Source organism: Pan troglodytes, chromosome 1 (genome assembly GCF_028858775.2).
Source record: "Pan troglodytes isolate AG18354 chromosome 1, NHGRI_mPanTro3-v2.0_pri, whole genome shotgun sequence".
NCBI lineage: Eukaryota > Metazoa > Chordata > Mammalia > Primates > Hominidae > Pan > Pan troglodytes.
In genome coordinates, this window is record NC_072398.2 from 99,868,371 (window position 1) to 99,887,058 (window position 18,688).

At 36.4% G+C, this 18,688-nt stretch overlaps 1 long non-coding RNA gene across 4 annotated transcripts; it reads left to right on the forward strand.

The window, feature by feature from the left end:
- The first annotated feature begins 11,736 nt into the window (after positions 1 to 11,736).
- On the forward strand, positions 11,737 to 16,664 carry LOC112208407 (uncharacterized). Of its 4 annotated transcripts, none has more exons than XR_008546399.2 (5): positions 11,737 to 11,878; positions 12,521 to 12,538; positions 15,388 to 15,478; positions 15,611 to 15,719; positions 15,974 to 16,664. It is a non-coding gene; the product is annotated as an uncharacterized LOC112208407 (long non-coding RNA). The 4 variants fall into 4 exon arrangements; XR_008546396.2 differs by having other exon boundaries at positions 11,739 to 11,878; positions 15,391 to 15,478; XR_008546398.1 differs by lacking the exon at positions 11,737 to 11,878 and having other exon boundaries at positions 12,375 to 12,538.
- The last annotated feature ends 2,024 nt before the right edge of the window (positions 16,665 to 18,688 follow it).

Genomic DNA, 18,688 nt, shown 5'->3' on the forward strand with positions numbered 1-18,688 from the left:
CCCCCCGCCGCCACGGCTTTTTGCCCGCCGCGGCTGTTTGTCCCCGCCGCCGCGACTTTTTGCCCGCAGCGGCTTTTTAGCCGCCGCTGCCATGGCTTTTTGCCCCATCGCCGCCACGGCTTTCTGCCCCCACTCGCCGCCGAGGCTTTTTCCCCGCCGTGGCTTTTTCCCCCCTGACCCCGCGGCTTTTTACCCGCCGAGGCTTTTTGCCCCCCGCTGTCGCGGCTTTTTGCCCCCCCGCCGCAGCGACTTTTTCCCCGCCGTGGCTTTTTGCCGCCGCGACTTTTTGCCACTGTCGCCGCTGCTTTTTGTCCCCGCCGCAGCGGCTTTTTGTCCCCGCCGCCGCGGCTTTTTGCCGCCGCGACTTTTTGCCCCCGTCGCCGCCGTTTTTTGCAACCGCGACTTTTTGCCCCCGCCGCCGAGTATTTTTGTACCCGCCACCGCGGCTCTGAGGGCGGGAGCAGCAGACTCGGCTGCCAGCTCTACTGGCGTCCTGGCAAGGGCAGCGCCGAGGGGTGCTCCTGGTCCAGCTCTCCTGGCTCAGGGATTCCTTGCCTAGGCGCCGGCGCCCTGGGCTCCTTGCCTAGGCCCCTGTGGCCTGTATAGAGCGGCGCTGCCTGCGGAGGCGATGGGAGAGAAGAAGGAGGGCGGTGGCGGGGGTGATGCGGCGGCCACGGAGGGTGGCTCAGGGGCTGCGGCCAGCCGGGCGCTGCAGCAGTGCGAGCAGCTCCAGAAGCTCATCGTCATCTTCATTGGCAGCCTGTGCGGGCTGTGCACCAAGTGCGCTGTGTCCAACGACCTCACCCAGCAGGAGATACAGACCCTGGAGGTAAGGGGTTCGGGGACCCGGGTTGGGCTCCAGGAGCGGCCCAGACACCTCCTTCGGGGCCCCAGTTCACTCCTGGCCGAGTTGCATCCTTGAGCCCACGTCACCCCCTTGGAGGCTTCCCCTCCCTCCTGCACTCACTGACACGGCAGCCAGAGGACCCGGGACCAGCCATCACCTTGGGCAGGATTTGTGGAGCGGGTGCGTGGTGGGAACTGGGATGGAGGCTCCAGGGTCCTGTGGGGGTGGGGGTGGGCTGCGCGAGGACATCCCCTTACCCCCTGAATTTCCATCTGGTCCAGCCCTCTCATCTTGTAGGTGAGGAAACCAAAGGCCTGAGGGAGAAATGACTTGCCAGGAACCCCTGTTAAGGAAAATTAACAAAGTGTGGTTATTAAAGAAGAACTGAGTTGGGAGTCAGACCTGGAGGCCCGCACCCTTGTTGAAGACATTATGCCACCTTGAGTCTGGCCTGTTGACTGAGGGTGAGCCGCTCCATCCTCATGTGATTGTGGGGTCTTAACCTCAAGGGGTTTCCTGCGGGAAGAAGCAAATGGGTTTGCTTTCCTAGCTCTGTCCAGTACGTTAGGGACTCTGAGGACTGAAGAGACTCTTGGAGAGCCATCTGGTGTATGTCATGGGTGGGTCTTTTTTGAAGGTCAGTCTGCCCAGTGGGCTGGCTCAGCCCGAATGAACTGTCTTGAATCTTTGGAGTTGTCTGTGTACTTTTAAGGGCTTCTCAGCCTTGCACCAAAAGATCCCCCTGGAAATTAGGTGGGAAAAACCTTAACTTTTGTGGGGCCTTGTGTTTGTCTTAAAAGTTCATGCACATAGCCAGGTGTGGTGGCTCCCACCTGTTATCCTTTCCTGGATCCCTTGAGTCAAGGAGTTTGAGACCAACCTGGACAATATAATGAGACCCCATCTCTACAAAAAATAAAATATTAGCCGGGGTGGTTGTGCGCATCTCTAGTCCCAGCTACTACTGTGGCTGAGGCGGGAGGAGCACTTGATCCTGCACTGAGCTCTGATCTCACCAGTGTACTCCAGCCTGGGCCACAGAGCAAGACCGTGACTCAAAAAAAAAAAAAAAAAGACAAGAAAAATTGTTGAAGATTTTGCATTCTGTCCCACTATCCATTGGTTTTCATGTCAAGATAATGTCAGAAATTCTTTACAATTGCTTCCAGAAGGAGTAGCCTTCTGATCTAGTGCACAGGTGTCCAGTCTTTTGGCTTCTCAGGGCCACATTGGAAGAAGAATGCTCCTGGGCCGCACATAAAATACATGAATGCTAACAACAGCTGATGAGGTTAAAAAAAAAAAAAAGGTTTGTGCATAATTTTCATGCTACCCACCACCACAGATAGGTGGAAAAGTCCTTGTAGTCAAAGGGTTGGACACGGCTGATCTAGTGTCTTGTCGTCCGTTTTGGCTTTCTCCCTGATTCCAGAATGCAGGTAGAGATGTAGAGACATGCTCTCAGGACAGCTGTTGAGATAAAAAAATTCATTGTCATTTATTCCCAAGCACAGCTGTTTCTCATTGCATTGAAAAAGTCTCCATTCAAACTGCTGTCACATATAAAATCTATTTATGTAAGTCTGTATTTTTCTGTTGTCTTGGCCTTTGTAGGCAGTAGTGTGTTTTAACCGAGCAAACTGTCCTTCCAAATAATGAAGCCGAAGTCAGCCTACCTACTTGCCATTTTTCTTCCCCTTCCATTTTTGTAATCTCAGAATAATTGTAAGAATGAATTAAGATTTGTGTTTAAGGCCAGGCACAGTGTCTCAGGCCTGCAATCTCAGCACTTTGGGAGGCGGAGACAGCTGTATCGCTTGAGCTCAGGAGTTGAAGAGCAGCCTGGGCAACATACTGAGACTCGGTCTTGTATAATTTAATTAAAATTGAAAAAAAGAAGAGAAAAAGACCTGTGTTTAAAATTTAAAAAAACGGGGGAAAGTGTAATGCAAAATGTGGACTATGCCAGCTATGATTGGGAAAACTAGTTTTTCATACAGCATTATCTGTAGACTTGTATTAGCAGCATAGTGGTCATAAGCGTTTTGCTTTCCTCAAATATGATGAGGTAAGCTAATTTAAAGTGTGTTGGGGCTTCCTGCCGCGTGGCTTCTGGAGGTGTTGAGTCCCAATTTAGCCAATTAATTTGGGTTTAGTTTTGACATGGATAAGGGAGACCAGCTTCATTCATGGTGTACACACAGTTTTGCCAATAAGGAAAAAAAAAGCCACCTGAATGTTCCTACTCATTAGATGCTGTCTGGAGAGCTCCTACCCCACCCCCACCAAGGCCCGGGTCATTAAAAAGACTCAATGGAGCCTTTCTGTATCTCATACTGTATTCTGCAAGATACTCCTGTGAAAGAAAGTTGTGCTGCATCAGCCATCTCCCTCCTGAAGATCCCTGCGGATGAGGATTTGTGTTTTGAAAGTTCTGAGAATTCCTGCAACAACAATTCTCAAACTTATTTGTCCATGGGGTCTTTTCTTCCACTGAATGTAGTTGGGGAGACACGGCCTTAAGCCTTGAGCGAGAAAGAGACAAGAAACTGTTGGCTCACTTACAACCAAGTGTTGTGTTTGTGTTTTAGGTTTTTATGAAACTGAGGTGCTGTTTGAGGTTCTAAATGAAATTGGGTGGTTGAAGAGAGGCTGGTATCCCTGTAGACTTAGCCAGCCATGAGAAGTTGCCTTTTGTTGAAGGAGGTGTTTTACAAAGGGAAATAGGGTGTCTTCTGGGCATCGCATTAGCAATTAAATACATGTATCAATGAAATGAAATGAACTGATGAGATGATGAAATGATGAAATGAAACGAAATGATGCAATGAAGAAATGAAATAATGAGATGAAATGATGATGAAATGAAATGATGAAATGGAATGATGAAAAATGATGAAATGATGACATAAAATGGTGAAATGAAATGAAATGAAATAATGAAATGAAATAATGAAGTGAAATGAAATGAAATGATGAAATGAAATGAAAGATGAAATGGTGAATTGAGGAAATGATATGAAATGATGAAATGAAATGATGAAGTGAATGATGAAATGATGAAAAAATGAAATTAAATGATGAACTGATGAAATGAGATGAAAAGGTGAAACGAAACGAAATGATTAAATGAAATGAGGAGATGAAAAGATGAAATGAAATGATGAGATGAAGTGAAATGATGAAATGAAATGATGAGATGAAATGAAATAAAGCAATGAAGGATGATATGATGAGATGAAGTGAAATGATGAAATGATGAAATGTAATGAAATGATGAAATGGAATGATGAAATGAAATGATGAAATGAAATTGTGAAATGAAATGAGGAAATGAAATGGAATGATGAAATGAAATGATGAAGTGAAATGATGAAATGATGAAATGAAATGAAAAGATCAAATGGTGAAATGAAGAAATGATATGAAATGATGAAATGAAATGATGAAATGAAGTTAAATGATTAAATGATGAAATAATGAAATGATGAATTGATGAAATGATCAAATGAAATGAGATGAAAAGATGAAATGAAATGATGAAATGAAATGACGAGATGAAAAGATGAAATGAAATCGTGAGATGATGAAATGATTAGATGAAGTGAAATGATGAAATGATGGAATGACGAAATGCAACAATGAGAAGAAATTATGAAATGAAATAATGAAATGAAAGGATGAAATGAGATGAAATGATGAAAGGATGAAATGAAATTATGAAATGAGGAAATGAAATGATGAAATGAAATGATGAAGTGAAATGATGAAATGATGGAATGAAAAGATGAAATGATGAAATGATATGAAATGATGAAATGATGACATGAAGTCAAATGATGCAATGATGAAATAAATGAAATGAAATGATGAAATGAAATGAGATGAAATGTTGAAATGATGAGATGAAAAGATGAAATGAAATGAGATGAAATGAGATGGAATGAGATGGAATGAAATCATGAGATGAAATGATGAAATGAGATAAAGTGAAATGATGAAATGTTGAGATGAAGTGATGAAATGAAATGAAACAATGAAATGAAGTGAAATGAAATGAGATGAAATTATGAGATGAAATGATGAATTGATGAAATGAAATGAGATGAAAAGATGAAATGAAATAATGAAATAATGAGATGAAAAGATGAAATGATGAGATGAAATGAAATGATGAGATGAAATGATGAGATGAAGTGAAATGATGAAATAAAATGTTGAGATGAAATGATGAAATGAAAGAATGAAATGATAAAATGAGAAGAAATGATGAGATGAAATGATGAAATGATGAAATGAAAGGATGAAATGAAATGATGAAATGAGGAAATGAGATGAAATGATGAAATGAAAGGATGAAATGAGGAAATGAAATGAAATGATGAAAAGAAATGAAATAATGAAATGAAATGATGTAATAGATGAACCAAAAATACTTATTCGCTTTTTTTCTTGGCATCCTTCTAAGAATATTTTAGTGAGGTTAATTTCTAAAAATAAATTGCTATTCAATGGCTATACAGTTGGCCTTTGCACCACAGGGGTTTGAACTGTGCACGTCCACTTAGCAAAACCAACAATTCTACATCCTTATCCACACCCTGCCCATGAAAAGGATGAGGATGAAGACCTGTTTGATCATCTACTTCCATTTAATAACTAGTAAATATATTTTCCTTATGATTTTCTTTTTTCTTTTCTCTGGCATGTTTGTTAAGAATACAGTCTATAACATATTAAATATGTGTTAATTGACTGTGTTATTTGTAAGGCTTACAGTAGGCTATTAGTAGTTAAGTTTTGGGGTAGTCAAAGTTATAGTGGATTTTCTACTGTGCAGGGGGGCCAGCACCCCAACCTCCGTGTTGCTTAAGGGTCAACTGTACATGTTATTTCCTTTCCTGTAAGAGAAAAATGATGAGAAGATCTTTTCTCCAATAAGTGTCTTCAAAATGTAGCAGATTTGAAATGTGTTGGCGCCACCATTTTGCGTCTCACTTTGAAAACTCATTATTTAAAATCGTACTAAAGCCTACCTTACTTTTCCAACCTTAGAAAAAATGTTCCAAAGAAAAGGGGTGAAACCATGCTAGTTTGCCCTGAAATTTGACATTATCTTTTAAAAATATATTTTGACATTAATTACTTCCAAACTAGAGATCAGTTGCATACAAATGGCAGGTCACCCTAATCCACCCTATGACTGCACTTAGATTCATGAGGAATTGTGCTATCTAGAAAGGGCAGAGAGGAGGAATAGAGTGCTCTGCGTCTTGAAATATAAACATGCACATAGCCACATGCTTTGATTCCGTTGTCACTGCGTACTTACTGCTAGGAAGAGGGCATGTTTGTGTATTTTTATGCTAATTATTATCCAAGTTGTTAATGATTTACGCTTTCAGAACCATAAAAAGATTTTTTTCCTTTCAGATATAAACTATCTTGCATTGTTCTTCTGATCATATGAGGGATAAATTTGCCTAAATATTCTTCAGACCATAATAGTATGTCCATATAAATGCCAGTAGCAAGAGTAGAAACAACCACAACTGCCTTAGTAATTATTTAAACATGTCTGCCTATAAGTAATTGGCATTTTATATAATCAAGAATCTTTGATATAATAATCTCTCAACTATTTGAAACACAGCTCACATGTATTAATTTTTTAAGCAAATATATATATAATATCACTGTATATGACACTAAATTTTGGACTTTAGAACAGCTTCTTAGAATCCTGACTTAAATGTCTACAGTAATAGTTGGCTTAAAAAAACTTAGCACACTGTCACCATGATGAAAAAATTACTATAAAATATTTAAAAAATTGTTCCACCCTAACATTTAGAATATTCTCACATTTGTGGTTAAAACCTATTGTGATTGTTCTTAGAATTTAGATAAAAAATGTTCCAGAAAGATTGAAGAGAAGCACTTTAGTCAATTTTTAGTTGTTGAAGCATGAAGAAATGGCATTTCATTGACATTTTAAAAATTATTCAGATTCCCTCTTTGAATTCAAGAGTTTCAAAGATATCTTATTTTAAAATACCAAAATAGGAATAGAATATGAAGGGCTGGTTATGAGTAATATGATACAATTTTATGAGAGGATGAGATTACAATAACAATACCTCCTCTCATAGAATAGCCAGCAAGTCTCCACTAAAGAACAGTGCCTTGATTTTATAGATGTTTAATCATGGATATTGAGTTAATGTGAACCATTTGTAGACACAGGAGTTTATTAAAGAATTATATAATATCTTTCAAGTATTTAGAATAGTGTTGAAATTAAGCCTGCATCCCCACGATTTTCAGCGGTGCTGATGCCTAATAAACTCAACCCCTTGCATGCCAAAATTGGCTTAAAGCCCATCTGTTACCGAAGCTACACTTCAAGCATCAAGGTTCAAAAATGTGATTTTGAATATGCAAGAGTTTGAGGAATTCACTACTCACACTTTCTTGAACAGTCTATCCAAGTGCATCAAGCAAAATGTGAGTAAAGAAATTTTGACCAAAGGATTGATAGTAATGTTGAATACATTTAATAGTAGATCTAAGATTAAAAGGTGAAAGTGAGGGTGAGAAGAGTGTGTGAATGCTTTGTGTTCTGACAAAGAGAATGTAGCACCCAGGTCCTACCTGCTTGGATGCATTGCCAGTGCCCACGGTAGGCCATTTTATCCACATTTTTAGGTTTTGTCTTCTTTTGTTTGGTTTTTTTCTTTTCAGGAGTGTTAGTCCAAGACCAATAACTCCGTAACTGGCAGATTTGGAAGACTTTAATAGTGCTTAACATTTTGTACATACCTTTATAACAGTTTTCTTTTTCTTTTTTTCTGAGAGATTCTTTTCAATATACCCCATCATGGTTGAACTCAAAAATCATTGCTTATTTAAAATCTACAACTGCTGACGTTTTGTAACGTTCGCATTCCAGGTAATTGTTTTTTTGTGCATTTTCTGTATTTTTCTCCATCAGTCTACCTAGATATTTGTTAGATTTAATATATTAATATTTTTCTGAAAAAGTGAGCTTTTGCATTTTTAAATATATACCCAGTTGCTTTAATTCTGCTTTTTCTTGTACTATTTCCTCGTTTTTTTCGTTTTTTTTTTTTTTTTTTTTTTTTTTTGACACGGAGTCTTGCTCTGTCGCCCAAGCTGGAGTGCAGTCGTGTGATCTCTACTCACTGCAACTTCCACCCCCCACGTTCAAGCAGTTCTCCCACCTCAGCCTCCCGAGTAGCTGGGATTACAGATGCATGCCACCATGCCAGGCTAATTTTTGTATATTTAGTAGAGAGTGGGTTTCACCATGTTAGACCAGGCTGGTCTCGAACTCCTGACCTCAGGTGATCCACCTGCCTCGGCCTCCCAAAGTGCTGGGATTACAGGCGTGAACAATGGCGCCTGGCTATCTCCTTTATTCTTTATGTTTATTTTACTGGTTTTATGTCTCTCTCTCTCACTGTTTCTCTCCTTCTCACATTCACTTTGCAGTTGTCAAATAGCCCAGGTGATGTTACAGATTTACTCCTTATAAAAGGAGGCATTACACATTACACATGCATCTTAGTGGCCTTACAAAAGTGTTTGGTTTATTTGTATTGACTATTCACCTTTAAAATATTTCAATATTCATTAAAATAGCTTCCAACCAATATTATTACACTTATGTTTCTAACTTTCGTTTTTGTATTGATATCTGCCTTCATTGCTGTTTGTTTAGGAAATATATTCTGTGTCACGTTATTTCCGTGAAAATTGTTTGAATTTGTGGTATGGTCTAGAAAATGTTAATTTTTGTAAGTATTCTGTATGAACATGAAAATAACATGAATTATAATATTCATGTTCCTTATATAATATTTGCCCTTTTTAAAATCCACTAGCTTCTTTTAAAACTTACTCTTTTAATTTTTTCTTTTATCTATTACTGAAAGACGTGTGTTTGAAATGTCTATAATATTTGGGGGCTTATCCATTTCTACTTACTTTCTGATATTTTTGCTTTATATAATTTGACTCTCTCTAAATACGTGAGTGTCTGTGTGTGTGAGAGAGTGTGTGGTTTGTGTGTATATATATGTATGTATCAGGCTAATGCACATTTAAGTCATCACATCTTTTTTTTTTATTATACTTTAAGTTTTAGGGTACATGTGCATATTGTGCAGGTTAGTTACATATGTATACATGTGCCATGCTGGGGCGCTGCACGCAGTAACTCGTCATCTAGCATTAGGTATATCTCCCAATGCTATCCCTCCCCCCTCCCCCTCCCCACCACAGTCCCCAGAGTGTGATATTCCCCTTCCTGTGTCCATGTGATCTCACTGTTCAATTCCCACCTATGAGTGAGAATATGCGGTGTTTGGTTTTTTGTTCTTGCGATAGTTTACTGAGAATGATGCTTTCCAATTTCATCCATGTCCCTATAAAGGACATGAACTCATCATTTTTTATGGATGCATAGTATTCCATGGTGTATATGTGCCACATTTTCTTAATCCAGTCTATCATTGTTGGACATTTGGGTTGGTTCCAAGTCTTTGCTATTGTGAATAATGCCGCAATAAACATACGTGTGCATGTGTCTTTATAGCAGCATGATTTATAGTCATTTGGGTATATACCCAGTGATGGGATGGCTGGGTCAAACGGTATTTCTAGTTCTAGATCCCTGAGGAATTGCCACATTGACTTCCACAATGGTTGAACTAGTTTACAGTCCCACCAACAGTGTAAAAGTGTTCCTATTTCTCCACATCCTCTCCAGCACCTGTTGTTTCCTGACTTTTTAATGATTGCCATTCTAACTGGTGTGAGATGATATCTCATAGTGGTTTTGATTTGCATTTCTCTGATGGCCAGTGATGATGAGCATTTTTTCATGTGTTTTTTGGCTGCATAAATGTCTTCTTTTGAGAAGTGTCTGTTCATGTCCTTTGCCCACTTTTTGATGGGGTTGTTTGTTTTTTTCTTGTAAATTTGTTGGAGTTCATTGTAGATTCTGGATATTAGCCCTTTGTCAGATGAGTAGGTTGCGAAAATTTTCTCCCATGTTGTAGGTTGCCTGTTCACTCTGTTGGTAGTTTCTTTTGCTGTGCAGAAGCTCTTTAGTTTAATTAGATCCCATTTGTCAATTTTGTCTTTTGTTGCTTTTGGTGTTTTAGACATGAAGTCCTTGCCCATGCCTATGTCCTGAATGGTAATGCCTAGGTTTTCTTCTAGGGTTTTTATGGTTTTAGGTCTAACGTTTAAATCTTTAATCCATGTTGAATTGATTTTTGTATAAGGTGTAAGGAAGGGATCCAGTTTCAGCTTTCTACATATGGCTAGCCAGTTTTCCCAGCACCATTTATTAAATAGGGAATCCTTTCCCCATTGCTTGTTTTTCTCAGGTTTGTCAAAGATCAGATAGTTGTAGGTAAGCGGCATTATTTCTGAGGGCTCTGTTCTGTTCCATTGATCTATATCTCTGTTTTGGTACCAGTACCATGCTGTTTTGGTTACTGTAGCCTTGTAGTATAGTTTGAAGTCAGGTAGTGTGATGCCTCCAGCTTTGTTCTTTTGGCTTAGGATTGACTTGGCGATGCGGGCTCTTTTTTGGTTCCTTATGAACTTTAAAGTAGTTTTTTCCAATTCTGTGAAGAAAGTCATTGGTAGCTTGATGAGGATGACATTGAATCTGTAAATTACCTTGGGCAGTATGGCCATTTTCACGATATTGATTCTTCCTACTCATGAGCATGGAATGTTCTTCCATTTGTTTGTGTCCTCTTTTATTTCCTTGAGCAGTGGTTTGTAGTTCTCCTTGAAGAGATCCTTCACATCCCTTGTAAGTTGGATTCCTAGGTATTTTATTCTCTTTGAAGCAATTGTGAATGGGAGCTCACTCATGATTTGGCTCTCTGTTTGTCTGTTGTTGGTGTATAGGAATGCTTGTGATTTTTGTACATTGATTTTGTATCCTGAGACTTTGCTGAAGTTGCTTATCAGCTTAAGGAGATTTTGGGCTGAGACAGTGGGGTTTTCTAGATAAACAATCATGTCGTCTGCAAACAGGGACAATTTGACTTCCTCTTTTCCTAATTGAATACCCTTTATTTCCTTCTCCTGCCTGATTGCCCTGGCCAGAACTTCCAACACTATGTTGAATAGGAGAGGTGAGAGAGGGCATCCCTGTCTTGTGCCAGTTTTCAAAGGGAATGCTTCCAGTTTTTGCCCATTCAGTATGATATTGGCTGTAGGTTTGTCATAGATAGCTCTTTTTATTTGGAAATACGTCCCATCAATACCTAATTTATTGAGAGTTTTTAGCATGAAGGGTTGTTGAATTTTGTCAAAGGCTTTTTCTGCATCTATTGAGATAATCATGTGGTTTTTGTCTTTGGCTCTGTTTATATGCTGGATTACATTTATTGATTTGCGTGTATTGAACCAGCCTTGCATCTCAGGGATGAAGCCCACTTGATCATGGTGGATAAGCTTTTTGATGTGCTGCTGGATTCGGTTTGCCAGTATTTTATTGAGGATTATTGCATTAATGTTCTTCAAGGATATTGGTCTAAAATTCTCTTTTTTGGTTGTGTCTCTGCCCGGCTTTGGTATCAGAATGATGCTGGCCTCATAAAAAAAAGTTTCTGTAAATTTATATATTAGTTGTGTCTCTTGTAACTATGATAGAAACGGATGTTTTAAATTTTGCCAATCTTTGTATTTTAACAAAAACATTGTCTACTTAGGTTTAAGTTAATCTTTGATCATTTATACTTAATTTTGTATTATTAATTTGTTGTGTATAGATATATATATATATAATGTCTCATTTTCTCCTATCACTTTCTGTCTCTTTGTTTTAAAATTATGACTTTCATTTTTATTGTTTTCATAGTTACAACAGAGAGATGCATAATGTCCAGTCAATTTATTAAATTTCCAAAGTCGGTGGCTCGCAGTGGCTCACGCCTGTAATCTCAACACTTCGGGAGGCCGAGGCATGTGGATCACGAGGTCAGGAGTTGGAGACTAGCCTGACCAACATGGTGAAACCCCGTCTCTACTAAAAATACAAAAATTAGCCAGGCATGGTGGCACGCAGCTGTAATCCCTGCTACTCAGGAGGCTGAGGCAGGAGAATTGCTTGAACCTGGGAGGCAGAGGTTGCAGTGAGCGGAGATGACGCCACCTCACTCCAGCCTGGGAGAAAGACTGAATGAGACTCCTTCTCAAAAAAAAAAAAAAAAAAAAGAGTTGCAAAGTCATACCTTTCTGCTCTTGTCAGACAATTAAAGGGTCTTTGAATACTTCAGCCCTTATAATTTGCTTCCTAAAATACATATTGCAGTGCTTATCTAATTTTAAATATCCTTTTGTTTCAACACCTAATTTTCTATTTTGATCTATCTGTATGTTTACAATATATTTTGCTCTGTGTTCTTTGTTTGATTTCAGAACTTCAATCTTTCTAAAGCATGTTTTCAGAGCTTCCTTTTAGTTTCTTTAGTGGAATTTTGCTGGTGATGTTTTGTTTTTTTGTCTCTAAATAAGTGATTTAGCCAGAGGTTGATGAATATTTTTCTTGGTTGAGAATTTCAGAATGGCATTATTATTCTTAACAAATAATATTGTTTATTTTACCTTTCATGCTTTCAGATTTCAATATGATTAAAGGTAATTTGATTTTTCTGGTGCTAATTGAAATATTTTTCCCTTCCTGATTGTTTACTATTTCTCTAGGAGATATGTAGATGTAGGTTTATCTCCATTGTAGCTTGCTTAGCATGCATAGAAGTTTTGAATATGTGGATTAATGTCTTAGAAAGGTCTAGAGAACTTTCAGCCAAAATACCATCACGTATTGTCCCTTCCCAGTTCCCTTCTATGAGAACACTCACTAAACACATGCTACACTTTCTCACTGTATCTTCCATGTCTCTTCATGATTCTGTCCACATTGTGCCTTTTTTTAAATTTCTGTAATGCATTCTGAAATATTTATGAACTCCCACCATGGCCATGTCTAATCTGATGAGTTCATTTTTGAGTTTTTAATTGAAAATACTATACACAAACTACTTTTCAAATTTACTACATCAATTTTTTAGTCTCCTAAAAATATATTCATTTTTTAAAATTTTTTGAAAGCAAATGTGCTTTATAATCTAACAGTGATATTTCTACTAATGAACTTTTGTGGATCTGTTTGTACTCTTTTTCTGCTTTGCTTTCAAATGGCGGAATATCATTTCCTTGCGTACTTAGATGCCTTTGAATGACAAAGATTTATTTTTCTCTGAAAATTATTATTGTGCACTTTTGCATATTAGTAAGAAGAAAATTTGCCAAAGAGAATTTGAATTTTTTGTGAGTCTACTAAAGGCACCACCATTCTGGGGCCACATTATATTAATTCTTGGCCTAAAGGTGTTTGGACGTATGTTTGGACAGCACATTTAAACAATTTTTAAATTAATTGCTGTAAATCATTAATGATTGAGTCTCTTTAAATCTGTCCAATCTCAAGACATTTTTATTTGCCATTTCCAGGGAATGTGAAATGAGACTAATTTACCTCTGATTCTTCTTTATACTGAGGATATAAATTTTGGTGCTAGCTTTAGGGAAGAGCTCCTGTGTGATGCCCTATCTTGGGAAACACTATGTTATTTCTTTACTGTCCTATGTGATGTATGACAGTAGGAATCTGCACTCATTCATTTTGCTACATGTCCGTAGGGCAAAATCAGTTTCAGTGTTTAGGTGTATTTTGTCTGCTCCCTGCATTCCCATGGTTTTGACCTTATATTTTACTTTTTTTTTTTTGTGAACATACCAATGCTTCAGTTTTTTTCCAGTAATATAATCAACTATACTATAAGAGAAAAATTTTGATAAAACACAAATTTCATGTTTTCCTACTCTAATTGGCTTTTATGTAAAAATACAGGTAAAATTTATTTGTGCTTTTTTGCTATTTCTGTTTTGCTATTCTCTGTTTGTCTATGTCTTCACCACATAGGCATAATTAGGGAATTTTGTACACTCTTGTGCCAACTGCTTTGATAGTAACAAAATGTATTTCTCGAACTCCTAGGTATAAAACTCAAGTATCCACGATTTGAATTCTTTTTTGCTCACTTCTATTATGTTTCCAGTCTCAATAGAAATCGATGCCAATCCAGAAATACAAGCATTATTCTAATACTTCTCACACATTACTGATATAGATTAAATTTTCTAGATCTCCTTAAATACTATCATTTTTCACTACTTGTATCTTAACTGTTAAGTTCAACATTTTCTGTAATATTAATATATTGTGAAAATTTCCTTACTTTCTTCTTTGTCCGAGGTTCAATGTTTTGCAGTCTCTACCTCACCCTGTGAAGCATAAAGATTGTACATGCTGTACAAATAATACATCGTTCATGTACTTAGAGATTGCACAATTTTTATTTGGTTGAAAATAGCTAATGTTTTCTTCTTCATTTTCTATTTCCTGATTTTTCTTTATTTATTATATACTACATTGTCATAAAAATAAGAACGTTTTACAAACTAAAGCAAAAGCAACCCTAGGAATAAAATGCACAAATAAAATATATAAACACACGTTTAGATGTACCACGTACCCTTGTAATTTATTTAGACTTTTAATTTTAGTACAATTTTAATTAAGGTCTGCGTATTATCTGTTATCGTCTTAGTATTTTTTATATAACAAATTGTGTAAATCAAAAAGTCTCAATGTCATTATAAACTATCTTGGCAGAGGTTGATCTCCAAGGAATAATTTCTCTCCTAAATTATGCCAATCCAAATTTCGCTCTACCGTCATTCTTTTAATCAGTTTCAGAGGAATAATAAATTTCAAAATTGTTCAAGGTACTTCTTTTAGTTCAAGTACCTTTGGACAGGTGTAAAACGGTAGACAGACTGATACAAACATATTCTAATTGACACAAAAGTATATGGGACCTATTTTAAAATCTAGATTTTAAAATGTCGTGTCAACATACACATGTTCTCCTTGTGAAATAATTGCTTTTTATTCTCTGGATAGAATAATTTAATCTTTAAACCTTCAATTCACTCTTAGAAACAAAATATTACATAAGGATATGCTTATAAAAATAATTCCCAACTAGCTTTTCAGTTCAGAAATATATGTGAAGAATCATCAAACATCTAATGGATTTCAAGGAGAAATGGGTTAGTAATTTATTCCATACGTCTCAATTTTTCCTAGACTCAACGCTTCCTTTAAAATAATTGTAGGCATTTAAGAAACCATGTAAACTAAAAAGAAGAAATTGTGACGCTGCCGCTTAGGCTTTTTAAGTCTTTGGACATGATTCAATATATTTTTTAAATTGTATCTTAATTAGACATTGTGAGTTCACCATCTTCCTGTCAATACAGCATCCAAGCTGATTATCATAGATTACAAGTTCAACTATCAACTGTGTTCTGAGAGTCTAAAAAAATAAATGAACGTATTTGTTTGGGTATTCTTAAAGCAGGAGTGAGGACACAGCGAAAGTGAGACAAGGAAAAGAGAAGAAAATAAAACAGGAAAGAGAGAAAAGCCAATACCACACGTGTTAAGAGGTAAGTTCCTGTGTTAGATATCTGGGCTTAATTCTATGGGAAGCTATATGGAACATGCCTCAGAATTACATCACTGAATCCAGGGAGATTCTTCTTAGTTACCCTCAACTTTTCTTCCCACTTCATGCCCAGTAACAAGCTCCCGTGCTGCTAGAGAAAGTCCTCAGCTAGAAACTGGTGCAAATTCTGGAGATGAGACCTTGTAGAGTGTTAAGAATGGTTTTCTTCCCAGCAGCTACAGGTAAGGAATAGGGACTGGGCTCTTAATACATCTGCTACAAACCAATAAAGCCCTTATGCTCCTTTTGGTGATCGACAATGTATTTAAAAATATTAGATGATCAAGAAGGGCTGCAGAAAGGAGGAAACAGAAACAAACAGCACACCTCTTGGTTTATTTTTATTCATTTCATCAGTTTCAGGGAAAATATGTTGGGAGTTCCTGGTATAGAGAATGTCACAAAGACATGTTTTCAATAGTAGTGCTATCCCTAGGGCAGAGAAGACCCAGAGAAAGCCCAAGTGGCTGCTGGAACAAAGTCAGACATCGTGCCACCTGTCCACACTCCTTGGCTCTGCCATCATGCTGAAGATCGCTTTAAAGGACTGGCTTCCCTCCCCCCAAAATGAAAAGAGCACAAACTGAGAAACTGAATGTGGGAGACAGCGGTGGATTATGCTGTTCTCAGGGGTCACCTCAGGTTTGGAAGCATTCTTTCAAATTAACTCGTCTCAGGCCATCTGCAGAGAAGAAAGGTGGTACCTAACTTTTTTTCTTGTCAGCATTTGGTAGGGGTGTTTTATTGACCAAATATGTTCCCACAACCTAGTTTTTTGTGACTAACTAAATATAGTAGAGTTTTAAATTTTATCATCAAAATCTATAGACAATTTTTGATGAAAATAGACTGCATATCTATGTCCTGCTTTCCTTCTTCTTATTAATTACATTGCTGTATAAAAGAACAAGACTTCAGAATCAAGAATATCTTTTCTCTTGGCATTGAATTTATACAAAGTGCTCTTTCTTTAATGCTGTCTCAAAGGACATATTTTTACTCATTAAAAAGGAAGATCGGAATCTAGTTGTATGAACTGCTCCAACATATTAATAATTAAAATTAGGAGGTAAATGTGGTCAAAGCTATAGAAAGGCTGAGATGTCATTTATATTGATTACTGTATAGCACTCTATAAACAGAAATTGTTAAATAATAGTTTATATAAATATTTTGTAGCATTTCAAATATTTGAGTGCTTGAAGTTTCTCCTCTTCTATAGTTCAGATTATCAATTTGAAGACTTACTCCTCTAGTTAATATGTTTTTAGTCTCGTTTGAGTATTATATAAAAGCAATTTTCAGTTAAATGTCTTCCGCTTACATAAAACATTACAAATTATTGAGGATTTAATTAATTATTCATGTTCCTGTAATGTCTTTAGAAGATTTTCTTATTATTACCTATCAATATACATATGCTTTGTCAAAGAAAAATCAAACATATATATCATTGAAATGGAAACTTTTTAAAAGTACTTATTAATTCTTTTGAAAAACCACATCCATAGGAACAATTACAATATAATATTGTGAACATGTAAACATATAGCCTATGTCTATTTTATGTATAAGCATGTATGATTAAAAATATAGTGAAGAATTTTTAAACCTAGTATTATAAAGTAAAAATTAGTTAACTTCTGATGATTATTTGTTAATTAAGATAAAATTATTTTGATTTGGGTGATTTTAAATAAAGAAAAATATTAAATTACATGACAAAAATTCTTTATAAAATGTTTATGATTTTTACATTGGTTTTATCACTTTTCCCACTATTTTAAGATGACCTGCCTTGTTTAAAACACTATTCATCTTTGTTAAATTAGATTCCATTTGTAAAATAATTAACAAATGATTTGCTCTATTGTACAGTGCGGTTATAAACTGAGTCAGTATCTCAAGATTTGATCCCCATTATCATCATCTGTGGCCCTATTTGTTTGATAAATGTATTGTCTTTTTCCATGCCTGTCACATCTCTATTGCTCTTTCATTTTTCTCTTTGTCCCTTATAGGGAGCATTGCCTATATCTAGATTAAGCAAAAGTTGCATCATAAAAAAGCACAATAACCTGCTCAATCTTTCTCACACAGAGAAATGTTTGTTAAGTAATTGAAGTGTAGATGATGATACAAAGAGCTTGATTAAATTAGATGCCAAAGTACCCTTGTGATTCAGAATATGAATGGTATTTAATTTCTTTGAAATCATTAATTGCTGAGTGACATTAATTAATGCCAATATTCCAGAAGATGTTCTAGTTAGTGAAATGTATACAATGAAAAGCACAATAACCTGCTCAATCTTTCTCACACAGAGAAATGTTTGTTAAGTAATTAAACTGTAGATGATGATACAAAGAGCTTGATTAAATTAGATGCCAAAGTACCCTTGTGATTCAGAATATGAATGGTATTTAATTTCTTTGAAATCATTAATTGCTGAGTGACATTAATTAATGCCAATATTCCAGAAGATGTTCTAGTTAGTGAAATGTATACAACGTGCAAAAGATTCAGAACTCTGAAGGGCAACATTATTCTATTATTAAGAATTAAGAATTAATTCACATTAATTATTGGGGAGAAATAATTATTAAGAATTAATGACTGAGAAAATGTTTTTATTTTTTATTTAGAAAATTATTTTGTGCATGAGCATTACCGCAAGTTTTGCAAGAAACATAAATTTAAGGAAACAATTATGTGCACAAGATGAATTTAATAACATCTTGATATTTTCCACGATTGCGGTTTTATTTGGTAAATCTTTAAATGCACACCATTTAAAGATAATAAATGAATCTTGGAAATCTTGTAGATAAGGGTAAATGTTAGGATGCATCCAGTTACATTTACACACACATACATGCATACAGACTGATTCACGTGTGTATATATATATATGAATTTACTAATTGATGTTAACTAATATTTATAAGAGGCAGTTGAATTGATATATATTGTTGAACCTGAAAAATATGTATTATATACATGTTTAAAATACACACAGAAATAAATAGCAATTGCACTAGGCATTTGAAACTACTAAAATATAAGCTGTGAACATTTTGTGATCATTACAAATTCTTACACTGAATAAATATTTTTATTTTTACAATATTAATGTTTGATACTTGTGTAC